The sequence below is a fragment of the Elaeis guineensis genome, chromosome 6 (genome assembly GCF_000442705.2).
Source record: "Elaeis guineensis isolate ETL-2024a chromosome 6, EG11, whole genome shotgun sequence".
In the NCBI taxonomy this organism is placed as follows: domain Eukaryota; kingdom Viridiplantae; phylum Streptophyta; class Magnoliopsida; order Arecales; family Arecaceae; genus Elaeis; species Elaeis guineensis.
The window spans coordinates 12,762,135-12,768,134 of NC_025998.2; positions in this window are offsets into that span (position 1 = coordinate 12,762,135).

A 6,000-nucleotide genomic window follows, 5' to 3' on the forward strand; every position below is an offset into this window, starting at 1 on the left:
CTTCCCGGGCATCTTCGTACCCGACTTGGTACGAGAGGTAGCCGCTCTCGAGGAGCTCTTCGCGGTACTCCTCTGAGTCCCGGAAGACCTCGACCGCCCGACCCAAAGCCACCTTCGCCGACTCTGATTCGGCTTTGGCAACGTCTGCGTCGGCCTGAGCGGCGGCATGGCCCTCTTCAGCCTTGGCGAGGTTCTCGAGACTCGCCCGAAGTTGCTCGCGCTCGCCCTCCAACTCTTTGCCGACGCTATCTCGCTCGTGTCGGAGCCGACGGATGGTCCGGGACTTCTTGGCCGCGTCATCCTTCGCCGACTTGAGCTCCGACTCCAGCGACGCCTTGGCCTCCTTGAGTCCGGAGATCTCCTCCGAAAATCGGGAGACCTCCCCCTCGAGTCAGTTCTCCCGGTCGACCGACTGTTGAAATTGGTCGAGAAGGACGGCCTTCTCGGCTTCGAGGCCCGCGACCTTATCTCTCCAGGCCGCGCGCATGTCCCCAAACTTCCGATATCCGGCCTCCAGCTCGGATATGTTGAAGACCAGCTGCACAAAAAAGAGCCGACTGTTAGTAAGCCGAACTTGCGATGCTACGATTAAAAACAGAGGGAAGGGGAGCTTACCCGAATCATCATCGGATAGAAGGACGACAGCATGTCGGAGACACGCTGGTTCTTCATCGCTTCGATGTCGGCGGGAAGGAGGAGTGCTTGGCATAGTCTCCTGGCCAAGTCGTGGTTGGCCAGGCCCGACGCACCCTCGGGAAGCGGAAAGTCGGCCGACCCGCCCGCCGACCGACCTTCGTCACCCGACGCCATTGGGGCCTTACCTCGGCTTGCCGTCCAGGCCCTGACGTCGGAGATAGACGGCAAGCTCGAGCCCGACCGAGTCTCGGCAGACGGCGCGGCGGTGGCATGCGTCGGCAGCTCAGGTTCGCGGACTCCCTCCCGAACCTCCGAAATCTGCTGGGCGGTCGGCGTGCCCCGGCAGAGTCAGCCGCTCGACGGTCGGGCGAAGCAGCTCCCCCGACTGACGGTCCCTCGGACGGGACATCAACAAGCACTGTCGGCACCGACAGTGCGATCACCGGCTCCGCCTCCGACCCGGCTGGTTCGCTCGGCGGAACCACGCGGGGCCTCTTGGGAGGCTGCGACGGTCCGGCACCTGCCGCCGGCCTCTTCCTCACGGCGTGCTGACGTATGTCGGCTGCCGACAGTCGCGTCCTCGGCGGCATATCTGAAAAAGACGACGAAAGGTTAGAGCTAAAGAAGAAGACAGAAAAGAAGATGAAGATGTCGGGAGAATGCAAACCGACCTAAACGGGGGACCGGGCTAAGGCCGGCGTCGTACAAGGCCTGCTCGGTGACGAGCTCGCTCTGCTTCGGCACCGAGATATCCTTTAGCCGATGGAAGTCCTCCCGATCATCGGCCTCCACCCGACTGTTCTCATTTGGATCGGTTCGGGGGTTCCCCCAACGGACTGGAAACCCCCAAGGGGCAGAAGACGACGTGAAGAAGAACTGGTTCTTCCATCCGTGAATGGATGTTGGAAGACCAGTAATGAAAGAGAGCCCTTTCCGAGGAATGAAGTACCACCACCCTCGGGCTTTAGGGTGAGGGCGGAGGACAAAGAAAACTCGGAAAAGAGAGATCCGAGGTTCGGTCGGCAAAAGCCGACACAGGAGGGCGAAGCTGACTATCAGCCGAACTGAGTTCGGCGCAAGTTGTGCCGGGCATAACCCGTAATAGTCCAGAACGTTCCGGACGAACTCCGGAATCGGGAATCGAAGGCCGGCCCGGAGATCCTCCAGATAGAAGGCCACCTGACCCTCGGGCGGGCTATTAACCCGACCATCGGCGCCAGGGGCGAACAGCCGAATCTGCTCCGGGACGCAGTACTGCTCCCGGAGCCGATCAACGTTCGGCCCCGAAAGTGAAGAAGCCTCCACCTCCGGGGATGACCGAGTGTCTTCGGTCAGCTCTCCCGACCGACTACCTCGTGGGGACGTCCTAGCCATGAGCTCAAAGAAATGGCAAGGAAGAAAGGAAAAAGAAAGAGGGGGGAAGGCTACTCTAGCCCTTGGAAGGAAAGAGTCGCAAGTGGGAGACAAAGCGGAGAAGTACCTGGAGCGGAGGCTCAAGCGGGCAGAGTCTCGACTGTAAAAATGAGAGGGGTAAAAAACCATGTGGGGGTAACTTTGTATATATAGTGCTCCCCAACGGTCGAGATGAAGGCACGCACAGCAAAGGCTCCCCAGATTTCGCCGCGTGGCATCATCAGGGCCGTCCAACGGTCCGACGGTTCGACGCACCCTCCTTCAGATCGTGCCACGTCGCCTCCATCCGCTCCACCGAACGCGAACCGACGGCCACACGCCACGTGTCGCGGGGGACGCGACGTTTTGTCTTCCCGACGGGACGCGACGTTTGGAGTTCCCGAGGGAACGGCGGGAATGACGGTTCCACTTCCCGATGGGACACGACGGTTCCACTTCCCGATGGGACATGACACCTGGCACCGGTTTTATCGCTGACACCGGCGGGACATCCGGCACGGCGGGACGTCCGGCGCCGACCGACACCTGATGCTGATGGGACGAGACGTCCGGCGCCGACTGGATGTCGGGCGCCGGTAAACCTCTCGACATTTACAGGGCGCCGGACACCGTATCAATCGGCGGTACGGTCGGATCCTCGCGTACGACAAATCCACTCCTAGTCGCCAGCTCATCACCCGACTTAGGAGTGGAGGGGGGCAACTGTTGGGGGATACCCACCGACCGACCGACCGACTATCGGAGGGCCCGACCGGCTGTCGGCCCGACTGACCGTCTCCGACTGAAAGCCGGGAGTGACCGACTAACGGACGCTACTGACGGCTTTCCAATGGCCCAATCGCCGACTGGAGGTATGTCGGGCGTATCCCTCCCGATTGACCGGACCCAGAGGCCGACTCACATGAAACTCGCCGACTGACGGAGGAACCCGACGCCACTCTGCTGGCCACCGACCAAGGGTCGGCCGTCTCCTCCCATCGCCGTACAGCCGCCGGACCTTGTCAGCTCTGACACGGACATGCGGCACAGTTCCCCAGGGGCATTGTCCCGCCGAGAGCGAAGTCAACCCTGGTGATTAGACGGCCACACGGCGACATGACATTTCCACGGCGGCTCTGACAGTCTACAGTGAGTTGACAGTTCCTCACTCGTCCGCGCCATTGATAACGGCGCCATACCGTGCTCCACTATATATACCGGGGAAGGCAACAGTGCAAGGGGTCGATCCGCCCGTCTCTCCCACATACGCAGGCTCGCCTCTCTCTCCCTCTCTCCCTCTCAGAGCTCTCTGTCTGCATTTTACTGTTGCCCAGTCACCTCTCTGACTTGACCGTCGGAGGGTCCCCACCGGAGCCGCCTCCGGTCAGTGCGGACTTCCTTTTGCAGGTGCACGCTTCCCGGCGATCGGACGACGAGGCGATTGGCCGCAACAGGAACTATTTTAAATAAATTTTTTTAATAAACTTCAGACTGATTCAAACTATATGATAAAGATCACTTGTTTAAATTGGCTGATCTAGGGCTTAGTTAGGTTGATCCATTGATTTAAGGAGTAAAGGAAAAGATTTGGAAACATGCTCGATATTATCCTAAGGCAAATTTTTGATTGAATGTGATAAAAAATAAATAGAATATCATCTGGCATGCACCTTGCTGTGCCGTGCTCGTGCATATGTGAAATATAGAATTTACCTCTCCTAAGACCCTCCAAGCAAAAATAAACGAGGAAAGATCATTTGTAAATATAAAGATAAATTTGTTCCTTTCCAGTATAGAACCAAAAATTTTACAAAGCTTTAGCTGTTTAGGAGAAAAAAAAAATTTGAGTTTTCCTCCAAAACCCTGACACAGTGTTAGTGCTACCACTTGATCAATCCCTTTTGTCTCCATATCCACTGATACATCCATCTGTCCTGCCGCATAACAATAACAAGTCATGGATAAAGGCAGTCTGATGTTTGATCTTTTAAATTCCAACAAAAAGATGTCAGAACTCTCAAAATTTTTCTGATGATCTGTTTCATTTATTGACAGTATTGGCGGTTCATGGGTCTAAACAATATCCTGCATTACTTTTTGAGGTTGTCCCCTTTCTTTTTTTCTTTCAAATGGGATGGTGAAAGTATTTCTGAAATTAACGTCCATTGACGAGGTTGACATATCAAGGCATCATTATAGCAATTCCATCCTTTTCTTATCTAATCTATACTATTGTTTTTTTAATAAAAAAAGTTAAATTCATGTCTGTATCAATCTTTCCCCCAGAATTAGTATTGATTTTTTAAGCAAAACTTTAAAAAAAAAATAATGACATACTACTATAATTTCTTTCTTTAAAGAAAATTGTCTAGTTGGTTAAGTTCCCTTCTTATACATTTCTTCAGCCACTCTTACGTCCTTCCAAACTTAATCTAATCCACCAAACTTACCTTCCCGCAATTTCATCTCTTTAAAAATCTAAATGATGTACATCTGTCAATTCTTTTTATTTTTAAATGTGCGCTTGCACATGGTCTGTGTATTAGTTTTGTGTTAGAAAGCACCATAGCAAAATCCTTTAAAAAAACAATGCATCAATAACCATGAAAAGAATATTATGAAGTGCATCGCTGTTGGATTTTGTCGTATAAAAGAGCAACATGAAGTGATTATAAAACTGCTTTCGATGATTGATAAGTTTTATCAACTGGTAATAGAGGAATCCTAGTATTCTACTAGCTCTGCTTTCTTGTTAAGGTTAATGGATAATTCTTTTAGGAGCCTGTACGAGTTGGATGCTGCAAGGTTTAAGATAACGTTGGTTAAGATATATGTACAAGCGCAACAAACAGCAGCTTATAATTGCTGCATTTTTTTTTTTTTTTCAGTGGCAAGCATATAATTGCCGAATTTTAGCGGTACAAAACCTCCATTTACTTGAACCCATGATACTTTTTGAAGGATTTCACAGCATCACTGAATATTTTTTTGGTTACTCTTATGCTTCTCACAATTGATACGTAGGAACTGAATACTTCCAACTTATCCTTGTTTTCGACTCTCTCTTCAGATTTGACTCTGTGATTTATCTCGATTAAATAAATTTTGGATGGTTAAGCCTCCCTTCATCTAAATAAATAAATAAAAACAAAACGAAAAAACAAAAAAATAAAAACAAACAAAAAAAACAAGAAAACGTAGGCCCTAGTTGCAGATACCGAGTTCTATGCAGCCACATGGATTATATTCTGGGCGGAGTTTTTTTGAGCAATTATTTCTAGCTGAAATTAGCTGGAAGGAAGATAAGGTAACACTTTAAGAAAAAGCTTGAAATTTGGACCACACGAGGTTTAGAGATGTGTTGGAGCGACCATGAGTTTCATGGAAACGACCGCTTCTATTAAAGTTCAGGGGCCGGATAAGGCTCACCTGCTTTTAAACGATATGTATCATATAGTTTTTTTTTTTTACAGATTTTTTCGAAGAAGACAACCGTAAAGGATCATTAGCACTATGGCCACTCGTTGGGTTCGCCTAGATGATGGGGAGGGGATATCCTTCTTCAAATTCATTTTTCGAATCGAACATTTTTCGACAGGATTGGGATTTCATAATCATGCTCAGGAGAGATAGTTATGTTGGGATGTCTTCCTCTAATCTCTTTTTATTTATCAAAAAAAATCATTAGCTCTAATTGTAGATGTTATCAAAAAAAAAAAAAAAAAAAAAAAAAAAACAAGAAGAAGAAAGAGGTGGAGGAGGAAGCCTAATTAAGTCAATGTAGCTAGGTTCATAGTGTGTAGCGATAGTGGGAGCTGAGTTGTTCGTTTGACACCACTTCTTAGTTGCCGTACACCTAGATTTTGTGCGCGCCACCGCCGCCCGCCCCCCCGCCCTTCTTTTTTGCTTTCTTTCTTTTTGACACCTAGGTTGTCCAAACTGTTGGCTTCTTTTGTCCTTACATGGTGGCTA